This window comes from Balaenoptera physalus, assembly GCF_965194825.1.
Source record: "Balaenoptera physalus genome assembly, chromosome: 12".
In the NCBI taxonomy this organism is placed as follows: Eukaryota; Metazoa; Chordata; class Mammalia; order Artiodactyla; family Balaenopteridae; genus Balaenoptera; species Balaenoptera physalus.
Window position 1 is genome coordinate 59,190,333 of NC_138897.1, and position 26,195 is coordinate 59,216,527.

General features: G+C 45.7%; 1 protein-coding gene across 2 annotated transcripts in view; it reads right to left on the reverse strand.

Annotated features, from left to right (window-relative positions):
* The window catches only part of COLEC12 (collectin subfamily member 12), a 198,169-nt gene that overhangs the window by 70,146 nt on the left and 101,828 nt on the right, over window positions 1-26,195 (reverse strand). Inside the window, exon 1 of one of the 2 annotated variants that reach the window (XM_082418684.1) lies at window positions 21,404-24,966. The exons of the other annotated variant lie outside the window; for it this stretch is intronic. The gene's annotated coding sequence lies outside the window, so the exon portion shown is untranslated. Of the gene's footprint in view, window positions 1-21,403; window positions 24,967-26,195 lie in introns of those variants that run through there. 2 annotated transcript variants of the gene reach the window in all.

The window sequence follows — 26,195 nt, forward strand, 5'->3', positions numbered from 1 at the left end:
TCTAAACCCAAGGACAACCAACCACAAACAGCCAACTAGGCTTTAAGCTACAGCCAATCAATAATATGCTGTCTTTGCTTCTGCACCTTTTCCTTGTAAGTCTGGCCCCAGCTCCTGTCGGGCAGAATGCTCCAACCACTTCCGGCTTAGTGCCATCCAGGTAGAATCGATTTTTGTTCAAATAAACTCTTAATATTCTTAATATGCCTCAGTTTACCTCTTAACAGTCCATTCGAGTTAGAGAGGAGCCCAGACCACGGCTTCCCCGTGACCAGGACAAAACTGAAACATTGGTGACAGTGGTGGAAAGGCACACAGACTGAATCCAGGGCATTTTTCACAGTTTTTCTCAATTCCCATCTTGATGAAAAATGTGAAATCTCTATGTGTGTTTCCGACGGCCCCCGTTTCCCCCTGCAGAGCGATCAGTCAGGGGGCATGTCGATGCTTCTGACCCTGATGGGAGGAGCAGACAACCAGTGAGAGGAGCAGTGGGGGAGGCAGTGTGGACATACAGGCCGGATTCAGACAGGACTGGTACTATCTCCTTAGCCGCACTGATGAGGGGTTTCTACCAGGTCCTTAGTGAAGAGAACTGGAACCTGATATCAAAACCCACTGTATGTCCTTTCTAGTTTATTGTATATAATAAAGTACCACCAACTGTGCGGGGTTTGCATTCCAGGGCCTGGGATCAGTCATTCTCGACAATCCTTTTGTTGACTTCCCTAAGTCCCAGCTAAGAAGCCCTTGAGGGCTTCCCTGAACTGGGAGGAACTGATTAGCGGGGCAGAACTCTAGCGCCCAGGACGCCCCTCCCCCGCCCCCCCATCTCCGCCAGGTGTGCTTCACGGCACACCTGCAGGTGAGCATCAGACAACAGACACACCGGGTGCGTGCCCTGCCTCCAGCTGCAGAAGAGGCCAGTAGGTACCCGCGGGACTGGGAACTTGTATTTCTACCATGGTACTGAGGCGAAGTCGCGAGGTCTCCCTGTTAAGTCCCTCTCTTTGTTCCCCTTCTGAGCCTGGACTTCGTCTAGTGTGTGGGCCCTGTTCCACCAAGGACCCGAGGGGACGTGGCAGGGGGCTTCTAAATACCTCAGGCCTAGGTTGTTGTTTCAAACCGCTTGGCTCATGTGCATGTCTGTAAAGCATTGCTAGAATTGGAGGTGTTTCAAAGGCAATGAGGAGCATATGAGAACAAATGATCTAATACAGAGGGTGAATTCCTGGTGACTTAGTCACTGAGTAAGGAGGCAGAACAGACCTTGAGTGATAGTACACCTTGAGGTCCTCAAAAATACATTACACACCTTCTCAGGGACCATAATTTATCTATCTTGGGAACACTATAAGCAATATTTGTCAAATATAGATATTACAGATTCTTAATATTACGGAACTAAAAGTTCCCTTTAAACCCCTTTATAAAACATGTACATTTTCACACGGTTGCACATAGGTTATCCAAGGTTGCAAATGTGGCCTACAATTGTGACGAAGCCATTCAATGAACATGCAACTGAGCGCTATGACCTGTCCCCAGAAAAATGTACACAGACATCCATTTGGACATGATTTCAGGAGATCCATGAGCTCCAGATGCCACTCACAGACCTGGGGCTCAGAACTTGTGATGCCTGACCTCTCATAGGATGTATGAGGATGTCATAATCCTCTCCCACAGGAATGTACGGGTACAAGTTGTCTGTCACTCGGACACACTTCTGTTCCCCCATGGAACAGGATGGAGGGGAAATTCCATTGACAAACATCTCCTCCCTCACTCTTCCTCCCCGCTGATTCTCTTGATTGCCAGGCCCAAGCAATATTTATCTGCAAGTCCCTGGTCCCAATAACTAATTCAACACAGCAACATATTATGAATCACGAGTGTGGACCACAGTTGTCTATGCAGCCACTTAAGTAGCATCATCAAGACAACCCAATGCAGAGAGAGAGCAAAGGACAGAGTCATCCAGAAGAAGGGAGGAGGCTGGACACCGATACAGGGGAAGTTGGGGAGAGTTCATCTGTTGTTAAAAATCAACACGTACAATGTTGACAGTAGAGGCCCAGATGTCCCATTAAGCAATGTCCTACTTAAAGTCTCAAAAAGTTGGCAACTGTCCTCATGGGAACCAACAGCAGGAGCAGCAGCTGTAGTGAATGAAACAGAAATGTCCTTTCTACACTTCTGGCTTCCTCTTGATCATGTCTCCCCTCTGCTCAAGTTCTTCTGGTAGCTTCTCGTCTCACTGAGATAAAGAGCTGAGACCCACAAAGCCTATCTTCTCCCCAAACCTTCTCTCTCTGACCTCATCTACTCTGCGGATCACTCCTTCTGCTCCAGCCACATTGGACTCCTTGCTGCACCTTGAACACACCAGACACATGGCCCCAGGGCCTTTGCACTTGCTGTTTCCTCCGCTTAGGACTCTATCCCTTATATACCCTCACAGCTCTCTCTCTCTCTCTCTCTCTCTCTCTCTCTTACTTTTTACAGGTCTTTACTCAAATGTCACCTTGTTAGAGAGGCTTTCCCTGATCAACCTTTTGAAAATTACAGCTCCCCCATCCCCCTTTCCTGTTTTATTTTTCTCTATAGCACTCATCACCCTTTAACACACTATCTAATTTACTTATCTTTTGGCCTCCCCCAACAAGAATGTAAGTTTCATGCAGAGGGAGATTTTGTGAGTTGCACTCACTACTCTTTTTTTTTTTTTTTTTTTTTGAGGTTTGCAATTTTATAAAGAAAACAAAAACATAAGCTATACAAAAAGGAAAGTTCCGTTCCTACGGGTGGCCCGAGTCCTGGGGGAGGGGCGGCCCCGGCCGCTAGGCATCTTGCTGCTGGATGAAGGGGTTGGGGATGGCTAGAATATGGCTAGCACAGTGCCTACTGCACAGGGTTACTGAGAAGATTAAATGAGTTGAGACACATAAAACACCTGAAAAGCACAGGGCATATACTAAGAATTATGTAACTGTTTGCTATTATTTTGATTTTCGTTTTAAACTCCATGACACACCTAATGAGTAGTTGGTATTGTAATAGCCATTTTACAGATATAAGAGGCTGAGACTCAGAGTAACTTTGCATGCTAGTGGTTGGCAGAACCAGGATTCAAAGCCAGATCTGACTCCATGTTCTGTGCACTCATTTCCCTCGATCTGCTTTGGGAGTCCTGGGATAGAAGAGAGGCAGAAATCCATTCATTGTGGAACAAGGTCCAAGCCTGAGAAGGCTCTAGCCCAAGGGGGTGGGCGGTAGGGAATCAAGTTTCCAGAATCCAGAGACATTTCTACTGCATGGATCTGAAATGGCGTGTGGCATTCTGTTTACTTCCTAACCTCACCAAAAAATGTAGCAGAACCTGCCAATTAAAAAATGTTTTCATGACCCCAGAAAATCCACGTATCAGAGACATTTACTTTAAACAGTCATTCCACCATAACAGGAAAAAGAGGTAGAGCAGAGGAGTTTATTATAACAGCTGCTTTCATACCCAAAACAAGGCTTGGCTGTTTTTGGCAGGTTGTACTGTAGTGGAGTTGGCAAGAAGCTGACAGACTGCATGAGTTTCCTTTCAAAAGATCATTTTGCTTCCTTAGAAAAACCCATGACTGGACTATCTAGTGTGACCTGCAGATGTCTGTTCCTCCTCTGCTCCTCTGTCACCCCGGGACTTCCACCCTACCTGGGCCTAAACGGGGCACGAGCTTGTAGCACAAGAGGGTTGGGCTCTGGAACTGCAAAGACCTTGGGTAGAATCCAATCTTTCCATTATTAGCTGCTTAACTCTGAGACTCAGTGTCCCCGTCCGCACAGGGCTATTACGAGGATGAAAGTAAGGCAACTGCAGCTCCTAGCACATTATCAAGTACCACTGGCAGCTATCATTAGGATGCAGTTATTATCATGACTTTAAATGGTGACAGGATTGAGTCCCTATTCCTCTGAGACATTCCTTTTACAAAATGCACACAATGTGAAGTACAACTCCTTTCCCGGGGGCTTTTAAAAAAGTGACTTATCTGCACGCCCCTCCTTTCAAAACTGCAAAGTGGGCAAGAAAAGGAATGGGGAGAGATGCCAGGGTCCCCCTGCAAGTGTCACTGCTCTCGAGGTCCAAAATAAGAGGAAAGGGAAGGGAGAAAAGGGGACCTGATGGCAGCCTGCAGGGCAGGGCTTCACTGGGGTTGACACTGGAAATCCGAAAGGAAGCAAAGGGCTCCTGACTCCTAGGACCAGGGCCATGCTGGGCTGCACCTCCTGCAACACAAGTGCACGGCAAGCGGCTGAAACCATCTCAACACTGATGGCTTCCAGATGGCAGGAGAGCAACCAGCACACGGCACAGGTCAGTCCAAGGGGTCTGATGCCCATCATTCGGGCCAGTGACCCAAACTCATAAAGAACCCATGTGAATTAGAACCAGACGTCCCGCATGTTCGGATGCCCTGGCTGGACCAACAGCGCGTGCTGGGGATCCCGGGTAACGGGCACACACCCTGTATCCTGCAGGGTCTCCAGCTGCACGGAAGCCACCTCCCTCCAGCAATGCGTGCCCTGCCGCATTTGAGCCCGAGACCCACGGACAGCACAGGCCTTGCGGCACAGAGGAAATGAGCTTCCCACAGCATTTGGGAACGTGGGCTGGGCTGGGTTTGGGACCCATGCTCGAGGGGAGAGAATCCTTGGCCATTGCTGGCAGCTTTGAAGACCTAGTTTTGATTTCAAAAGCCTTTAATCCTCTGTCTATTCAGAGCCTGAACTTGGAGCACTTGCCTTCCAAAGAAAGAGAGAGAAGCCGGTGAGCAGCACAAGGGGCGTGGATTCAAAGGGGCACCACCAGCTGGCACGTCTAAGCCCTTATTCCTGGGCTCCAGCCAGGCGAGGAGTCAGGGTGGGGAAGGTGGGTGAGTGGGTTGGGCCTGTACTCCTTCCCCACTGAGAGGGCTGTAGTCTAATTCAGTGTTAAAACATCCCACAGCCCAAATACCAGCTCAACCAATAGGAGAAGTGCACATCTGACTGTGCACATCTTCAGCCTGAACTCCACATCCAGGTGATATTCCAAATATTTGATAAATGCCCTGGCACGAGCACTAATCAACGAGCAGGGATACCCCATGGCACTCCCGGCCGAGTATCTGCCCTGCCTGCATCCGGACAGAGATGTTTACAAAATACCACAGCAATTACCCGTGGGTGGAATATCCCAGCACAGCCAACACACTTTCCACTGTTGACTCAGAGCTTTCACTGCCTGGCGCTTTTCCTGGAGGGTGCCCTGCTCCACGTTAGCCTGGCCACACAGAGCTGATGGGACATCAGAAGATGGACTATCTGCCCCAGTTGTGAATTAAAAATAAAAGCTGTTATGAAAGCAGACAGGCAGATGGCCATTTTAAGTTGCTCCTCTGTTTAAGGAAAGTAGCCGTAAGGACAGGTGCCGGGGCTCGGAGGATATCCTTCCATTCCTGTGAAACTGGGTAAAAACCCCAAGTGCAATGTTTTGTGAACCAAACACTCAGCGGCGATTGCTGCAGGCCCTTCAGTGGGTTGACCAACATCGGGTCCTGCAGGGTGTGGCCGGTGAGGGAGAGAGAATGAGGGCACCTGGTGCCCACCCTCCCCGAGCTTACGCTGAGGTCCTGGCAACTAGTATTAAAGTTGGACATGACGCGCTCCCTCCACGTCGCAGTCTGTACTGCTCTCCACGGGGCCATTCGCAGGGCCAGAGGGTGTGCCAAGAGAACCACGTTTGTCTTGCCTTTTCTCCACCCTCCTGACACCGTGCACTTCTTCCCAATTGATTTCCCCTTTTCCTTTCCACTCCCAGATTGTTACCCTCTCCATTCGCATCTTTCTCCCCCCGCCCCGTACACGCTCTCCCCTGCTGTCCCTTCCATTTTTACAGCAGTTGTGCTGCTTCCTCCCGGTTCTTTCTTCCCACCCGTGCCCTTGAGAACCTTACATCCAAACTGTCAGAAAGCACCCTGCCTGCCCTTGGCTGAGGGTTGAATGGGACATTAGAAACGTGTAGGATGGTTTCCAACAACTCCCTCTGTTTGGGAGACAAGGGCTGGATGGATCGCTCAACCCTTTTATCACAACACTAGATTTTCGTCAGAAAAAGTTGTAACAAGCAGAAGGGCTCACTGACTCCTGACCAGGTCCATGCAACCTACACATTTTGGAAAAGCGAAGGAAACAGAAGGGGAAAACCGGAGGGGAAAAAGAAAGAAGAAAAGAACAAAGCAGAAGAGAAAGACCCCACTTCAGAGCGATCACAGCTCATTCAGGTCAAAGTTCAAAATACTCAAACTGTTCCTAATGTCCCGCTACGCAGCAGCCTCTCAGGGCCTCTGACAAGTGATTTAAGAGGAGTGGTCTGCTCTCATGGGGGCTCACGAATCTCCACGCAGGATGGTCCGACCGAGCGAGCACAGAGCCGCACAGTGGGGAAGGCGGTGATGCAAAGGTCAGACAGACAAGGGAGAAGGTCATCCATCAACCCGGACGTGCGAGCGTGCCCGGGACAGCGCACGGGACGGGAGCCATCTGGCAGCTTCGCTTGCAAGGCCAGATTAAGAAAGCACCAGCACAGAAACCACAAAGGAGAAGATGAAGCTGTATTTCCGGAGGAAAAGCAAAGATTTCTCCCCAAAGCTGAGGTAAGAGCTTTATTGATTTATTTTTCCAATGATGAAGAAAAAATCCTACTTCCCTCTGATTTGGGATTATTTTTAGCGTATGTGCGTCAGCTTTGAGGCCCACACGTCTGGCCATATCTTCTCCCCAGCCTGAAAATTTTCAGGAGCTTCCCACTGCCTAGTGTATGAAACAAACGCCATGGCATGGCACCCAAGGCTTCCAAGGTGGAACCCCACCCACCTCTTCCCCTTGTCTTCTTCCTGCATTCTCGGCTCAGACTTCAGAGTATTTGCATTTTCCAGAGCACGTTATACCGTCTCACACTTCCCCGGTACACGCGTTTCCCTCTGCCTGGAACACCTTTCCCTGCTTGCTTGCCTACCCAGATTTTACTCTCCCTCTGTAACCCATCTCAAAACTCTAGCTCCTCCGTGAAGCCTGACTTCCTGGGTTCCCTCTCCTGGACTCCACTGCACTTGAGAGCCACCCCATTACGAGAACGATCTTTCATTGTAATACAGACAAGAACTGTATCTTTTCATTCTTCTGTCACCAGTGTCTAGCCCACAGGAAGTGCCCCAAATGTATGCCAACTGTTCGCGTAGCATTCATTTGGATTCTACATGTATACACATTTAGTTACACATACACATACACCCACACAGCCATCATCCCCTGCATCTCCAGGGTTGTGGGTTTTAGTTAGGACCCTGCCATGAAGTTTCTGACCAGGGCCCCAGAGTTGGGATGGATTGATGGAATGGCATAAGTGGTCTATCAGAAATCAAGTCTAAAACTTGGAAATGAATGGCTTCAAGTGATTGGAGACCTCATATGCACAGGCCTCAGCTTCAACTCAGGCAGAGGCTACATTGTCTGAGAGAGGAGAGCAGATCAGAGTGAGTGAGAGCAGAGAGAGGGAGGTGCAGGGTCTTGTGCAGAGTCTCACACCTGGTCCCCTTCCAGCTTCCTGGGAAAATGGCCCTTATCAGGTCATCCTACGTAAAGAGCCATTTATTATATCAATTTTTTTTTTTTGGCCACACTGCGCAGCATGTGGGATCTTAGTTCCCCAACCAGAGGTGGAACCCGTGGCCCCTGCATTGGAAGCTCGGAGTCTTAACCACTGGACCGCCAGGGAAGTCCCCTATTTCCATCAATTTTAATTCCATTTTTAATTAGCCCTTTCCCAAAGAGCCACCCAATGTCAAAGTTGCTGGAATAAGCAGTTGAGACTTTAATAAATGTCAAAGCCAGTGGAACCAGCCTCAGAGAAAGGCAGGTAAGTGCAGGAAGGGACCTCTTGCATTCCAAAGCATACGTGAAAAAGCGCAGAAGTGGGTATATTTACGTATGAAGGAATTTTTTAAATAGTCCATCGTACTGAGACATAATTCTGCTCCAAAACCTTAATTGTCAATAAGTCTGGCGTGAAACTGATGGGAGGAAAAAGGGGTATCTAAATCTCAAATGTTCTGCAGTTCTGAAATTTGGTTCTGCATTCTATTAAAACACTTCACCTCTCATCAGGAAAATAATTGCTGGATTTATGAATGTCAAGAACTCATTACTGGGCATATTTAACAAGCATACCAGGTCTGTGATCGTCTAGGGATCTGAAAAAAGCTACTTGCCACCATGCGGGAGACAGGAATATAATAATCAGCAGTATACTCATGATGGAGGTGGAATAGTATTTTCATCACCACGTATGGTATACCATGGTTTAAAAAGGCAATGCAGATGGCCAGAAGAGAAAATATTATTTCTTGGGCAAAACAGATCTTTAAATGATCAAACATCTGCCTTGCAAATCACCTTTCCTGTTCCAAGTTGGGGACTACCTATGCAAATCATTCAGACACACTCAGGGGGAAAAAATTCCTTTTTCTTTCTACTTTTCATGCACAGGGTCAAGAATATAGGATCAATTAGTTTCACAAGAACATTGTCTGACTTACTACTTTACAGAGCAAATTGCTCAAAGACAGGATGAGTGTCTTCTAAGAGTTCTGCATCTCATCACAATGGAGTAGGTTTCCCGAACCTAGCAAGTGCACGGCACAAAGAAAGAGGATTCAGAATGACTGAAAGACTGGAACTCTGGAGCAAACCCAACACAATGAAATGCAGTAGGATGGAGGGCCTTCCTTACCCTAGCAAGATGGTGTGGTGGAAAGGGCATGACTCTCACTTTCATCCTGACACCCCACTGATTAGTTCTTAAGTCCCTCTGAGCCCCCATTTTCCTCATCTGTAAAATGGGCATAATTACATGCACATCACAGGATTATTGTATAGGTTAAAGGAGACCATGCATTGCCAATGAATACAGTGAATGTGGCACATATTAAGTCAATGTATTGTAGTTTCCTCTTCTTCTCTCCTTTTAAAATGCAATTCCTCTTTGGAGGTATCTGCAGAGAATACACTTTCTGGTCTGTGCCTCCATGCTGCAGGTTTTACATGACAGTCCCCACATGGGAAGCCTGTGGTTTTCCAGCACTTCCTGTAACTTCACAGGAAAGTCTAGCTAATTCTGGAGTCCAGGATTGGGAAGCTCATTGCTGTGGCACACCTAAGCCATATCCTCCCACCTAGCCTTTATCAGTATTAAAGGTGAATTTTTTAATTTAAAAACAAAAAGCATTTGCCAAAAAAAGATGGGGTGTAATGGTTTAGAAGTAAAAAGACCTAGGAGTTAAAGTGCATAGCAAATTCACCTTGAGTTAGTGATCTGGTGCAGCTCAAGTGTCATAAGGTAGTGTGATGGAGGGGAGTGATCTCTCAGGAGGGAGATGTATATCTCCCCACATCCCAACCCCACAAATGTCTCATCACAGCATCCCAGAGAGCGAAATAAAATATGTGCCAGAAACATGATAAATAAGACATGAAACACAAAAACATGAGCTCAGCTAGCTCAGCTGTGAAACTTAAGTTATGATTATATTGGTTTTGTATCAATGTAAAAAAACTTCAAGATGAGAATCTAAAACCCAAGAAACAAGTATGAGTTCCAGCTTATGGAGAGACCTACCAATTCAACAATAGGCTGTAGCCCCTCCTCGACCCTAACACCCTCTCCCATTCTCATCCCTTCTCCACACTCAGCCTGGGAGGCCAGCAATGCCTCTGATTGGTAAAGACTTTAGAATACTCATTCTCAACCTCAGCTACATTTGGTATTTCTCCAGAAGTTTATACAAATCTTGGTGCTCAGACCACACCCCAGGTCAATGAAATCAGCATCTCCGAATGTGGGGTGCAGGCACCGTCCAGGTGATTCCAACACGCAGCCAAGGTTGAGAACAACTGCTCCAGAAGGCCAGTCCCATTCCAACCTGGAGCACGGTACCAGTTCTGGGCCATGAACCTGAGGAAGGTTGGTGAGGTAGGAGCCTGTTCAAAGAGTGACCAGGATGGTGAAGAGTCTGATCTCTGACATAAGGACAACTGGCAAAGGAAAGAGAGGCGACTCAGGGGAGTATAACTGGTACTTAAAATCCCTGAGGCCCTGTCAGGTGTAAGAGGAAATCGTTCTGTTGTTTTCTCTGCATTGCTATCAAAGGGTGGGAACTAGAGAGAAATGGATTTCAGCTCCAACTCGGAAGAACTTTCGTATGAGAACTCTGCAAAGACTAACTTATAACCTGTGGCTGAACAGGTTCAAACACAGACTACGGTGAAGCCCATCGGGCAGGGAATCTACAGGGAAATCAGGCATCGGACAGGGGATTAGACCACGTGACCCTTCGGGTCGGCTGTAACTCTGTGATTCCAGATGTCTTTGATTCCAAGGGCTCAATGACTAATAACGGACTAAATCACAACTTTGCACAATGAAGAAAAAAAATTTTGTTTAACTCAGGAGAACAAATCCATTGCAAACCTTACCAAATGGATAAACATGAGTGGACTGGGACTTAGGAATAAAGCCCAGAAGACTGAAATGCCCAGAAGTTCTTTCCACAATACCATACAGTTCATTAGAACAATGGGAAATAGAGCAATAAAAGAGGCAGCTGAATGGCCCCGCTGTGGCAGCTCTCTGGGAGACTATCTGCTGATTTAAGAAGGCAGACACTCAGGAGGAGGCCCCTGCTGTTTATATGGTTGTCCAAGTTAATTATCCCTATATTTTCAGATGAAATGAATGGTAATCTGTTTATCTAGGTCAAATATTTGGAGCTGTCTTTGTCCCTTGACAGTGGTACAAAATACATAGTGTTGTCCTTTTGGGCATTATAAGAAAAGATCAGGTTAAAAAAAATAGTAGCCGCTTCTTTATAGGTTCAACACAGTAAGCCCTTATTTCTGAAGTACTCTAATTAGATCCAACTCTAAACAAGTGGTTTAAAATGGGATTTAAAAAACGACAGAAAGAAAAGAAATTCTGAATTCATGCCATATTTTTGTCTTGAGTTTATGAATATGTTTCCCCATAGAGATTATGAGAATCTGGCCTCTGACCTCTGCAACCATTCCTAAGAGCAGTAACTACCACTGCACAAGGAAAAAATGCATGGAGCCATCATAGACGGCTAATAAAAGGCTGTATTGGTTACCAGAACAAAGAGGGGTGTCGGAGTGGAGAAGAAGAAACTTTACATGTCACAGTGTACATGGGGAGGATGTGATTTAAACTGCAAAAATAAATAAAATCTTTGCAAGAGTAAGGTGCTTCTTAATGGTATTTACCAGGTGTCCTTTAAGGTTGGTCTCATTCTGGAACATGTCAATCAGAGTGAGCTGTGGATAGACAGAGGTAGGGTGAATAAGCCCACTGTGGAGAGAGGATTACCAGGGACTCTGCCATGGGGTGGCATTGGGGTGGGGGTGGGGGTGGAGGAGAAGGCCAGGCTCTGGTTTGGCCCTTGAAGGATGGAGCCTTCAGGGAACTGCAGAATCACTGAGCAGCTAAAGTTAAAAACCTCCCTTACTTTGAGCCACTTACTCTACTAAGCAGATCCAACGTCTCTAACACTATTGAAAAGCAAGTATGCGAGGCACCTACCAAACGCAAGCCTGCAGCGGTGAGTGGAAGACGTGGTGGCTGCCATCTTGGAATCCCGGGGTGATGACGCTCTATGACCTCCGTTCCTGCACCAGCATCAGCATCACCTGAAGCTTGTTAGATGCAGAACCTCAGGCCTCTCCCAGACCTACTGAGTCAGAATCTGCACCTTAACAAGATCCTCAGGTGATTCCCATGCTCATTGAAGTTGGAGAAACACTTCAGTAAGAAACCTTTGAGTTTCTATCCTTTCATTTAAATTTGTTTGCAATTAAGACTTTATGCTTTAGAGTAGTTTTAAGTTCACAGTAAAATTGAAGGGAAGACAACAGAGATTTTCCACGTACTTCCTGCCCACCCCTCCACATGCACAGCCTCCCCCATTATCAACGGCCTCCACCAGATGGTACATTTCTTACAACTGACAAACCTGCATGGACACGTTATCACCCAAAGCCCACAGTTCACATTAGAGTTCATTCTTGGGGTTGTATATTCTGTGGGTTTGGACAAATGTATAATGACCCGTAGCCATCATAATGGTATCACACACAGTAGTTTCACTGCCCTAAAAATCCTCTGCTCCGCCTATTCGTCCCTCCCTCCCCCATATCCCCTGGCAACCTCTGATCTTTTTACTGTCTCCATAGTTTTGCCTTTTCCAGAATGTCATATGGTTGGAATCATAAAGTATGTAGTCTTTTCTCATTGACTCCTTTCACTTAATGTGCATTTAAGCTTCTTCCATGTCTTTTCATGACTTAATAGCTCATTTCTTTTTAGTGGTGAATAATATTCCATCATCTGCTGGTACCACAGTTTATTTATCCATTCACCTACTGAAGGGCAACTTGGTTGCTTCCAAGTTTTAGCAATTATGAATAAAGCTGATATAAACATCTGTGTGCAGGCTTTTGTGTGGACACAGATGCAGGTTTTCAATTCCTCTGGGTAAATACCAAGGAGTGTGATTGCTGGATAGTATGGTAAGAGCATGTATAGTTTTGGAAGAATAACCTCTTATTTTTCAGATACAAACCTGAGGTTCAGGGAAGTTATGAGACTTACCCAAAGTCACACCATGAACTCATGGCAGCCAGGTCTAGAACAAGCATTTCTTGATGCTTCATCTGTAAATACACGTTGTCATGGGAGAAGAATGGATACGGGAACCAGGGAGACCTGAATTGGAAACTCTGTGCCTCAGTTTCCTCACCTGTGGACACTAAGATGCTTATACTTCCTCAGCAGTGTAATTGTGAAGATTGAGTGAAATAGCATAATTGAAAATGCCCAAGGTGCTCAAAAAATTTAACTCCCCACTTTTTTTTTCTGTTTCTACCAGCACCTTTGAGGGACCCAGTGCCTCGGGAAGAGGCCAGGTGTATACCTGACTCAGGCTGGGGGTTTTTCTACATAGTAAGGAGTTTTCTTGGACAAAGAATGCAGAACTTACTTCATCTGCTGCAGGGTGGGTGCCACATTGCTGCCCCTGTTGTTTAAGACTGGTGTCTACGCTTTATATAGATCCCTGGATGCCTCCAGCCCTGTTTTCTAACAGTGACATGCTTGCTTCTGGCAGGTTAATTGGTAGTGTTGTCAACACAGCTGCCTTTTATTGCCAATAAACTTGGGCCCCTGTGAGCTGTGGCCTTAATGATTTGTTATTTCTTTTTCCAAGAGGGATCAAGTATATCCTGCTTTAAGCTGGTGTTCTCTTGTATCAGGACACGAAACTAAAGAGCACACTGAGGAATTGATCATGTAGCAGTGACTAGAAGGGGTGCCTTCGCAAAAGCAAAAAATGAACTGAGGCTCCAGCACCCTTCCTGGCTCTTTTTCATCCTCTCACACCCTCTTTCTCCCCCAAATCCAAGCTTAATGGCAAGAGGCAGAGAAACTTCTGCTCATAATCTAAGCCTCATGAGGAAATTTGCACCAGTAAAACATTGTGATTTGTCTCTCCCTACTTAAACGTTTGAAGGCTTCTATGCCATAGAGCAATCTCTTGGTGATGTTTTCCTATGTCACACTGGAGAACTGATCAATCTCTCATGGCACCATTGATTCAGATACAACCGTATATGTATTTTCATAGCTCTTAAAAATAATGTGCTCTAGGAAATTTCAGACTCTTTGTTGACAACATTTGCAGAGTTAAGCAAAGCTCATTTTGATGAGTATAACCACAGTACGAACCATGTGTAATTTTTAAAAGCTTCACTATCTTGTTGGGTTTATCAGTGTTTTTCCTTACATGTGACAAAACTAATGTCATATAAAGCAGAAGCCTGCCGACTTTACTTTTTACCCTCCCAAGAAATAATCAGTTCAGCTAATTATTAGCTCTCTCCAACATCAGGAATCCAGGGAAATCAAAGGAAAATTTAATCCACGGGAACACAAAGGTCTGTTTTAGTCAACAGTTTCAGTATCTTCTCCACAAAATAGTTTACCAGATCTGCTGCTAGGCAGAAGGATTTGAATTTTACCTTCTTCCATTCTACCTTCTAGTCAAGGGGCTAATGAACTGTAAAACAGTCTCAACTGGACAGCAGGAGGCATACGGAACAAAAAGAACTTGGTAATAAGCCATCAACATAATTAGTCCTTGAAACAAAAAAATCCAGCTTAAATGGTAACTTTTAAGGCTGTTAGTAGCCCTCAGCTTCCACAATGGCAAGACCTAGTAAACGACTTATTATACTATTTTATTATAGTCAAATACCACCTCATTTTAAATAGAGGCCTTGTAAAACTGAACTAGATTGATGTCTTAGAGTTATCTGTGTAATCTCTAACTCCATCCGCCTAATTGGATCATCCGCAATGGCTCTTTCGGCCATTAGTCTTAATTAGCATGGCGCCACCATTACCGTGCATGCACACGTGGCTTCCAAGCGGGAGCGCGCAATCACCCACCCGCCTCTTTATAAAGAGAGTCACTCAAAGTTTCTGTATGTGTGTGGGTCTCCCCAGATGTCAACCACACATCCAGTGAAGTTTGTAAACGTCCGTTTAAATACGCTGAAGTCATTTCATTAACTACCTGTGGCCACTCATGTCCGAGAGAGCCGGTATGTCAGAGACATGGACTAAACAGGGATGCACTGGGGAAACAACTGAAGGTATTCCTGGGAACTAATTAACGTGACATGAAAACTAGCTTTTGCCACAAAATCTGTTTCCCAGGGAAATCTGAACAGGAGCTGACACATCAGCAGTTGCCATAACTGACTGTGCTGATAAGATTCTCACCTACCTTTATCTCCCTTTCTTTTTGGTCAAAGAACCCTTGGGAGAGCACACACCTTCCCCTCCCCAAACCAGGGTCAGCTTTGTTCACATTTTCAACACGAGTAGAAGTTTATCTTTGGAGGCCTCCTGCCTGTATCTCTGCATTGCCCTTCTTTCTTCTGAGCATACTTTCTGCATCCTCATAGGCTCATGTGCCTGCCAGCTACTGGAAATTCCTCGCTCCAAGTACCTCTTCATCCGACAACATACACTCCCTCTCCTGGACAGCGTGTAAGCCAGGCATTAGAAGGAAAGCAACATGATCACATTATTCACAATTTAGTGTGAAGATAGACCAACTCACCACAACTCTCCAAAGAGTATTAACAATTGAAAAGATGAGCTTATTGTTATCATTGAATTTATACTGATACACTTTCAGCCAATATAACTTTGGAAAGGAACTTATTTTAGGGAGAATTGGGAAAGAATGTTTGAAAAGCAAGATACATATATCCATTTCACACACACCCACACCCACACCCATACACAGACAGAACCATGCTACAGAAAACTATACAGCCAATTTTTAAAATGAGATAGTGCTGTAGATCCTAAAGCACCCTTTGAGTTTCTTAAAACCAACCACAAGTCACAAATAAAGTCATCCCTGGTCTTCCTCCACTAATTCAGAATAATCCTCCCCTTCCCTCACCCTACTCCCGGAGAGAATCAAGCTCACTCAGTGCCACCCACAGCCTCAAGCCTGAAGAAGGGAGCTGGAAACTTGGCGTGGTACTTCTGAAAAATTGCTAATCCCCGAGCCTGGCCAGTGGATGTGGAAATCTCATTCGTGGTCAGAATCACACTCACAGATCAGGCCACAAATGGGAATTCATTTTCCGCCATGGTATCCATAAACCTCATCTATAGCTCTCTGATGAGTGGCTTTTGTTCTAAGTGAAAGGTCAAAGATAAGCTCCCAATAGAATTTTTTTCTTTAACACTAAAAGCACAAATAAAAACAAAAGAAAACAAAACACTGCGCGAACACACTGCCAGACTCTTGTTTCACAGGTGCCACCTCAACCTGTGGCAGTTTCCAGGACCTAGAAGTGCTTTGCCCAGCAGGGGGCGACACTGCTCCCAATCACATCTGCATTCTCCAAGAGCAGGCCTCAGATGCTCCCAAAATCTGGGACGGGAAGTGAGTCCTGTTACCCAAACCGTGGTTTGTTATGGAAGCAGAGATGGCCTACACCTTTCCCCCTGTGAGCTATTTTTGAACAAGAAGCAAGATGAGAAACTTGAATTGGAATTTTTTGAAGCAGAAACTACTCTCTGGGACCCAGAGGTTTTTGGAGATGTTCCATTATCTATTTCCTGGCACTAAGGATCATTCAGCAAATGACTCTTTTCTGTGCTCAAAGATGAAAACAATAACAGAGGCAAGGACTCCTTTGGCGCATGTGTTATAATCCCTGAGAGTGAAGAAGGCTCTGCTTTCCTAATGCTTTTGTCACTGTTTAGCAGCAGGTCACAGAAGGCACCTGGACACCCCTTGCTGCTACACTGGTGGGACAGACATTGTCCCCACAGCAGCAAACTGGTGTTTGTCAGGAAGTAACCAACCGTGCAGGGAGCTGTGTTGACAGGGAACTGGTTCCACTCTTTTTTTCTTTTGTTCTTCTTTCTTTTTTAACCTGAATTTCCAGTTGTATTGCAAAGCCATTTCTAAACAATGGGTTTCCCAAACCAGTCTCAAGTTTGGCTGTCAAAGGGTTTTGTTTCCACTGAATTAACATAAACTCTAACAATTTGGGAGGCTGGAGAGAAGCAAGCTCTTTGGTGTGTAGCTGCTTTCGTCTTGTAGAACCAGTAAACTCCCAAGTTTTGAACTGAAAGAGACTCAGGAGATGATATATCCTCTCATTTTGGGAGTGTGTGCAGGTGCCAACTGGAAAGAGGTAAGTGGTAACGTGTGTGCCCTAACAGAGAACAGGGAAGAACATTCTGGAACATTTTATCCTGATCAATTTGGGGATGGGTTGCTTTTGGAAACCTTTGGCAAGTAACTGCATCAAAAGTGTCTCGGTTTTTCAGTGAATACGTAACAATGTGTTGAGTTACCAGGTCTGCCCACCATTCTGAGATCTGGAATCTCCTCCCTGGCTATAAACTGGGGATATTTGGTGCTATATTGAAATCATCCTTTTGAGTGCGTATGGCTCTCTAGTTATAAGTAATTTTGCTGATCGGGAGGAGAGTGCTGTCTTTTGGGACCCTAGCTTACAATTTAGTGCACTGTATCAGCAGTGGCATTGATGTCTGAATTTCACCCCCTCTTTGTACTTTCAGGGAGAATCAAGTGAAAACAGTCTATATCCACAAAAGTAACACCAAAGTATATGCACACCAAAGTAACTAGATATGAGTTAGCTCTTTAGATGTTCAGTGAAAAAGTAGAAAAGAGGTGGCAATGCTTCCACTTAAGTAGAGTACTCCAAAAAGCAATTATTACAACATACAGAGTTCAAGTTCATCCTCATATTTACAAGAAGTAAGTTAGCTTTGAGAAGATTTGGTCACTGAATACCAATAAGTAAGATTATTTAAAGTTTCTCCAATGTTTGAAGCTACTCTTGCATTATACCGAGAATATACACGTCCACACACTCATGTATGGCAACATGTATGTATGTTTGGTAAAAAGAAGGGTGAAAGAACAAATCCTTGGATTGTCTCTGGCCAGTGTATACCTGGGGCCATGCGTGGGGTCCAGCAACTAGAGAGTGCTCTTCCTCCCATGAACAGATGCTTCCCTTTAGCATTCCTGCCTAAGGAGTTGGTATGTTTTCTGAGTTAACTGCAGGGAGCCTTCCAACCCTACAGTGTTTGGAATTTTTCCCAACAGGCGCTACTCTAGCCTGGTGGCTGCTGAGCATGGTCATCACGACCTACAGCTCACTGGTCCTTTGGGTAAGTCAGTTGGGCCTGGGAAGGTAGAACAATACCTATACTAAAATCAAAAGACCTGGGTTACGATCCTGGTTCTCCCACCTCACATCCATGCCAACTTGATCAAGCCTCTGTTTTCCCATCTGTCTGATGGGATAATCATACCAGGCCTGCTCAAGGTTTTTATGCAATTCAACTTAGATACTGGATGGGAACAATGCGAATACATTTTACGAGTTGTACTATGTTGTATAAATATTTGGGATTGATTTATGTTTGGCAAAATTTACACTTTTACCTTAGATGCTATTTGGTGAATGCCACAGGCCTTCTGAGACCGAAGCAACACACATACACACACACACACACATCAGCCTCTTGAACCTAGGTTTGCACTTCACACAATTACTTTAGCCGCTAAGGAAAAGAACCAAATCTCAAAAGATGCTCAACCCACAGCTTTACTTCTGTAATGTGAGGACTTTTTATGCTACCACCTTCAACCTAGATTCACAGCAATACACGTGCCGGCAGGTCAGGGAACTCTACTTAGCAACGCAGCCTTAATTCCAGGTCAGTTGGAGCCGAGCCATGAGATTGCACTATTAGTCCGGGATAACCAATTACTTTCCTTCCATGATTAAACATCTTTGGAAAAATATTGTTTTTCTTTGTTACATAACCCAAAGTTCAAATTCTTTTGTTCTTGAGGTCTCTGCCAATGAATGGAAGCTCAAGTTCACTGCCTGCTGTCCAATACTTTTTAAGAGCCCCATTGTAAGAAATAATATTCATGGATGATTGCCTAAAAGATATGAAGAACTTCTATTTCTCTAGATACCCTAAATTGTATCCGCACACCAAGCCAAACCATGGAAAAGCTGCAGGCTTAGGCTGAATCGTTCTGGCCCTGTGTTCAGCTGGTTTTACTGAATTACACTTTGGCAGTATGCCATTGGCTTGCATTGAGGGACATTACAAGAAACAGTCCTATAAAAATTGCTAGTGCAGGGAAGATATTTCCACTGTGTCCCCACATTGAGCCTTCGATGAGAATCAATGGAGAAATTTCCCTTGGCTCTTAGTTCCAGCAAAAGCCTGTTTCTTTTGAGCAACTGGCTTTTTTTCATATGGGTATAGCAAAGTTCACAGTTCCCTTTTTGCTTTGGCATCTAGGAAGCTCAGAGTCAATTTTTGTCCCACCCCTAACAACTAACAGTACATAAACTCTATATGAACTAACTGTTCATGGTCTTATATTATTTTTCATCCTTTATATTCCCTACACTTTAATTTCTTGTCTATGTAGTGTGTGTTGGGGTAAACCCCCCTGAACCTTTTTGAGAACAAATGTGTATGTAACTCACTGGCCCTGCATAAGCCTCTTCTAGATCCCAATCTGCCTTTGCAGCCTTGTCTTTGGCCACTTTTTACCTTGAGTCTGTGCTCCAGTCACACCGAGCCACGTCACGCCTTCACGGTGCTGTGCTCTTTCGTGTTGTTCTACACCTGCCTGTGTAGGTTCCCCTGCCTGGAATACCCTCTGCCTGTCTCTCAGTCAAGCAAAAGACTGGCAGAACGCAGAGTTCCCGCCTCTGTTCCTGTACAGCTTTTCATCCACACCATCAGCTTATCACATACATTACACACTAGACCAGGTACACCCCTCTGTCCTTTGCTAGATCATAAACCCCTGGAAGGCAATGCCATTTGCACTTGTCTTTGTATCTCCAGATACAAAGTTCCAGATGTACAACAGGTGCTCCACAAACATTTGTAAAATTAACGAGTAAATGAGCGCTCCTGTTCCAGCACCAGCACGCGGGACCCTTCTGATGCTTGTTACCAAGGTTGATAACAAAATGCATTTCAACATTCGCAACCTGGTGGTGGTTGCTAGAAGCACAAGTGCAGGTGATGCTGTCTTCCAGAGTGTGGGATACCAGTCCTCAGAGCAGACCCCAGTCCTCCAACTCTCTTCTAGAGACAGCAACACTTGGATGCTCCCGCCGTCCCGCCCCACTACCACCTATGGCATTTGCTACTTGGTCAGTTTCAGCTGTTTGCCATTGGTGAGGCTAACACCAGAACAGCAATCATGGGAAGCCAGAAACAGAAAAAAGTGCAGCTGATTCTGGTTTGTGATTCTATAGGCCAGAGGAGAGGGGCCCAGGAAGGGGGATGGGAGGCAGCCTGATATCCTGGGGGCAAATATCTATGCATATGACCGCAAAGGAAAGTTAGCACCAGAAACCAATTACTCAATCAATTTTCCAAACACTGGGGTGGAAACGATGCTTCTCCAGCCTCCCTTTGTTCTTCCAGTGCCAGAATAGTGTGTTTCTCGTTTGCTCAAGAATCCAGAATATTCTTAGGATGATGAAATAGAACATGAAAAGAGCATCACAGTGTTCTCAGCAGAATGCTGCATCGCGACATATTAAAAGGGCCTTGCACAGCAATGTTCAATACGATAAGCAGTTACTTTCTACCTTGAAGGTTTCCCATTTTTGCCTCTTGCTTTGGTGTTTGCTTTCCTTCGAAATCTGACAGTAAAACTAATGGGATTATTACTGTTTCAACAGGAAGACCACTGAATCCAACGCCTCCATTTTACAAATGCACAAGCTGAAGACCTGTCAGATACAGTGACTTGACCAAGGCCACACAGACCAAGGCAGCAGAACCAATACTGGACCCCCAGCCCACTGTTCCTCCCAGGACACCATACCAGCTGCCTCTTTGTAGGCATAAAACAAAAAGCAAGTACAAATAACCAGAAGCTCCTGGGAGAAAAAGCCAGTCCATTTGTTTCCACGTTGATGCCAACTCAGTCCAAAAAACTCTTGTATTAAAGGGCTAACAGACTTAGTTGACGGACCCAGCAAGTGATTAATGAGTACAGGGACTAAGGTTGTAAAGAGATGCTGTATCTTCAAGCTTGGCGTCTGGGACTGGTTCGACAAACACTCTGGGAGAGCCTAGCACTGACCCAGTTGCTGGAAGGAGATGAGGTGATTGAAAGCCAAGTGTGGAAGAATGCAGCAGAAACCTAAGACTCAGACCTCCTGCTCTGCTGACGAACATGTTATGCATGTCACTTGGCAACAGGACATGGCGTGCATCAGCAGAAAGACACTCGGGATTTCTGCAGTTGAGGTGGGAGGGCACAGGGCCCTACAAACAGTTCACAATTCAGTTGGGAGGGTCACAAGGAAGGCGAGAGTGTCGGTGCCCTACAGTCTCAATTCTGCCACAACAGGCCGTCTCATCCCCAATTTTAGGGGCCAAGGGTGTCCACGATCTCTGGGCACACACAACACAAAAGGCAGGCTCGTGAGAGGTGTACCAACTCAACCACAGAAAGAGCACTAGACATTTTTGAGTTTCTGATTGTCTTTTTTTTCAAACAGTAAAAACACGGATAATAATCCTTCCCAGAAAAATGTGAGGTTAAAAGTTTAATCTGAGTTCACAGCACACACATTCCAAGGGGGCACCGTACTTGGGGAAATTACTCACCTAGAGTTTATGTAAGTTCCGAGGCGATTAGAGTCAGCCGACAAATTGGAGCCAGAACACGTTTACATTTAAGGCTTAAAATGTAGATTCCTCTTACGGAAGAAAGAAGGGTGTCGGGGCGGGGGGGAAATCACCCACCACGCAATGTTTCTTGTTAAGGGACCAGACTCCATTGAGTGTCAGTCCGTCATCCCAAAGAGTGTGGAAGATGCCAGTACACGATCCCCCTCTGCCCGTCCCTCTTGAAAAGCGCACGTCACATCTGCTTGCAATCAGCATTTATCTCGCGGCGTGCGTCTGACTCATTGGGAAAACTCAAAGCACATGTCTATTCCTGCTGAGGCGCCGGCCATTACCATGCAATTTACAGGCCCTATGCAACCCTGAGCACACGGCCACAGAGCCGGTCCCGGCTCTGGAGCTGCTGGGTTCGATGACTTTGCTACCAGCTTCACAAATGGAGGTGACACCCGTGTCAGCCTCCACAGAGCTCTCTTGTCACCTCCCAGCCCCAGTCACAATGAATGCTTCTCCTTCTTTGGTGAGGACCCCAAAGGGAAAGTGTTTGGGAAAGAGTGGCCACATGTAACTAATGGGGAACATGTGGCTTGTTAGTTTCTGGAAGCAAAGGGCCTGCGTGCAACCCCTCCAAAAAAAGCCTTGGTCAGAAAGCAAAATCAAAGTACTCTTTCTTTTTTTCGAATGCCTGCAGTCTCTGGGGTGGAGCTTGGTGATTGCAGCACACTTTTCACCTGGGTTTCTCTCCGCCACCTAATCTGATTTCAAGCGGCCTCTCTAACAACACTGAAAGGGAGTGCAGCGTGAACCTACTTAACCATGGTCTATACCAAGCCACGCTCCGGGTTGAAAAGTGAAAATTCATCAGACTTAGCATTTTGTCTGCTGGATCTTTTTTTTTTTTTCCTTCTGATTTTGGCTCTAGTCGGCCACAAGTCACAGCAAGGTCATGGCCATAGCGGGTCCACAGAGGTGCCTTTGTGTAAGTTATAAAAAGGTGACCCCTCCAGGCAGCTCAGCCCTTCCGGGAGCCTTTCTGCAAAGCAAAACCTGCACCAATGAATGTTGCAGCAGTGGCAGGAGCTTATCAGCCTTTCCTTTCCAGAAATCTTGAAAAGTGATGGATACTCTAAAGTTTGTTCACCTTAACTGGAAAAGGCCACACACCAGGCTGATAAAATGCAAGGGGCCAAAGGCTCGAATAAAAATCTACCATGTACCCGTCTGTGTTCTAGGAATGCTGGACCTCTGCATGGAGAGGCTGGCATGAGTTATCTAGACCCGATGGGCTTCCATCTGGCCAGGTGACCCTGTAGTATTCATTTTGCTCTAGAACCACCTCCTAGATGGAACTGGTTCCTTTGGTGAGGTGGCGTCCACTTTCCATGGGTCCTTCCTTAGTTCTGCGTATCTCTGGAAAGATGGGAGATTTCCTGTCCTCCTGGTTTGTGCAGAATGTCCTCCCTGCTCTTTACTTCTCATCAGTGGCCTGTATCTTCCCTCAGACTTTGCAGGCAGGCCTGTCCTCTGAGGCCACCTCTATCTTTGAACATGCCACCAACCTTTGACCATCAACCTCAGAATATGCCATTTCCTAGAGCAGTGGGTTCTAAGCATTTTGAACATATATCCTCCAAATCCTTATTTTTTTTTATTCTTTATTTATTAACATATACATTATCTACACAGGCTATTACCATTATTTAACAGTTCAAGGCACAAAATAGATTTTGAGATTTATCATAACAATTATACTTGTAAATTTTCATCCAGATTCCCAGTGACATTTTAAAACTTTTGGAGGTTTTTTGGCCAACTGCTTAGTAAATCAAATTAGATTGCCACTGTTTCTACCTTGTAACACTGTGACCTTGTAGTGTGGTTGGCAAACATTCTGCAGTGGGAGTAGCAGGAGGGCTACTTCTGCCATTTTTGTTCGGTTTTCTTGGAAACTGTGTGGTTAGAGTGTCATCTTTAATCCGTGGTTCCTTTATAGGAGTCTTTTCAAGCCATGTGTCCCTTTTGTCAAGGTTAAAACTAGATAATACAACTGGTAAATCCATTTAACCAGGCACAAGGAACCAGGCACAGGACACTCCATGCCTTTGAATTGGAAAACTTGGAGACAAAAGACTAAAGACTGGACCATTCATTCACTCAGGGTTAATACCAGGTCAGGAAAAAAAAGCAGAGGGGGCTTTTTTGGGGGCTGCCAAAAAAATGCTACTTTCACAGTTGATTCCACATCTACATCATTTCTGGTTTAGAGCACTTCCCAACAAAGGAAGGGAAGCGACAGATACCAAACGTGTCCCAATGTCTCAAATGCCTCTAAAGGGAAGCAGGTAAGGTATACGAGCTAACTTCTTAGGTTTAAAGAAACCCAAATCGGGGCCTGTCTTCACACGTCTTTCCTCCACAGAAGGTCAGGGAAGCATGGGAACCACGAGACAGTGGAGAGAACCATGAAGTTCCTCTTCCCACTGGCCCATGCTGCCTCTCATCTGGCAACAGTAATATCTACAGTCTTAACACCTCCAGTAAACTGATTTTTGTCACCCCATTCTGGGTTTGAAAAAATGAGAGCTGCTACAGGCACATTCAATCTCAAGGGTCACAACTGCTAGTTTTAGAGGGAGGTTGCTACTTTATCCAAGACAAGCAACCACGGTCAAGGTGAAAGGAATGAGTAGCACATTCCCTTTCCGCCCACTTCTATGGTAAAAACCCCAAATCAGCAGATTTCTCCGCTGTTGCCAGTGAAGACTTTTCTCTAATGCTTGAAAACAACCGGCCCGTCCCACCCAGGCTCCCTGGGAAGGTGGGAGCAGCTCTGCTCCCTCAGTGGGTCCTGATGCAGGGAAGGGCCCTGGGGGAAAGGCGGGTAGCTGCCTGCAGCAAGGTCCAGAAAACCTCAGGATGGGAAAGGAGGGTTCAAGCTAGGGAGGAGTTAGAGGAGGTAGTTAACCATAAGCTAACTCTAAGTTAGCTTATACACTGAACTATCCAACTCAGTGGCATCCACAATGAAATTCATAGGAGTCAATAATTCTATAAAGAACGAGAAGAAAACTGACATTGAAGCCAACAAAAGACAGGAACAGAGACAGGCAAAACCTCCCTGTTGTCTGGGCCGGCGGGAGATATGGGAGCTGACAGCTTTGCTCTCATCCACATGCCGCCTCTTTTCTCGCTACTTGGAGGTGTTCATATACCCGTGGACTTAAATAGGACAAGAAGGAAATAATCAAATGCCAGCCTATATGCAGTATCCAGACCTGAAACCTAACCTAAACATATCCAGATTCCTCTGATCTTGTTACTAATTTAAGACAAGAGAGTAGGTCCAAATAATGCCAAGCATCTCAGGGCCACCCATGGAAACCAGGCTACTTTATCAGCAGCTCAAGGCACTATTTATAAAAAGCAAAACCAACCAAACAAAACAACCCAAAACAACCCAAACCCGAAATGCCATCCTGGAAAATGCACAACAGAGTCTGAGGTCGAGGACATTTTCTACCCTGCTGGTCTCAGGCCAAGTGTAAGATGCTACTGACAGAGTGAATTTCAGACGGCTGGGGGGGATTGGGGGGAGCGACCCCTGCACTAGAGACCCGGTGGGGGTGTGTGGCCAGGAAGTGGGGGCTGAGAGAGCAGCTCACTCAAAAGGATCCTTCTCCTCTGTCCCCAGCTCCTGCTGCTGGAGTCCTTTCTTGTCAAACGAGCCCCGAGAGCAGCCCGAGCTCTGCCACCCCACGTCATGTCATTCACTAATTTATTCATCCATTTAGCAAATATTTATTGAACTCCTCTGAAGGGTCAGGCCCTGGGGATACACACATGAATGGGACACACATGGCCTCTACCTTCATCTGAAGCTTTCTCTAAGTCTCTCTGGCAGGTTGTTGGCTTCAGTTTTCACCCTGGTTAAAAGGCAGACGCTGTGGGGTAGAACTGTGCTTTGTGTTCAGTAAGTGGAGTTTTTCAATCCAGGCTGCTGCCCGGTGCTTGGAAGGAGCAGGCCCCTGCCCCGGCCTGGGTTGGATGTGTGGGGAGAAGCATGGTGGGAAATTAATTTTCATCTGCTTCACAGTTTGCTTGGGACTAACCCAACCTAGGACAGGGCTCCCATCTTGGCTCAGTCCTCAGACAGCCCTTGTTAGAGGGCATCTTGGGGTGGGGGACTGGAGAGGCTCTATTTATTCAGGGTCTATAGATAATCCCATGACAGTTTCAGCAAGGACTTGCCGTTCTCTCTTAGTATGAATAGAGAACCCTCTTCACCTCCATCTGTGTCCCCAGCACAGGTCTGCTGGTAGTGCTGGGAGAAATGAAACTGCAAAAAAAGGCTGGGGCAAGTGGGTATCTAGAAGATGCAAAAGGCCCAGATAAGTTCTAATCTGGATAATCTCTGCGTACTGGATGATGATGTGCCCTCAGAGTGGAGCAAATTTTAGTCTAAATCATGCCAATTCTGTGTTCAACAGTTTACAGGCTAAATAGATCCTTTTAGTCTGTCATAAGTTCATGCACTTGGAAGGACCAATAATGTAGACTTAAACATGCCATAAACTTAAAGGAAACGAGGGTCCAGGGCGTGAGGAGAAATGAGCTATTACTCCTCTGGCAGGGAAAGGCCATTGTATTTCATGTATGATTTGACCATGCTTCAGGAAAGCAATTTTGGCTTTAAATGGCACATTTCTTTCTTCTTTATTAGGCTTCCTGAAGGGTTATTTTACCCCCAGGTACTTTCTTACACTGAGTAGTA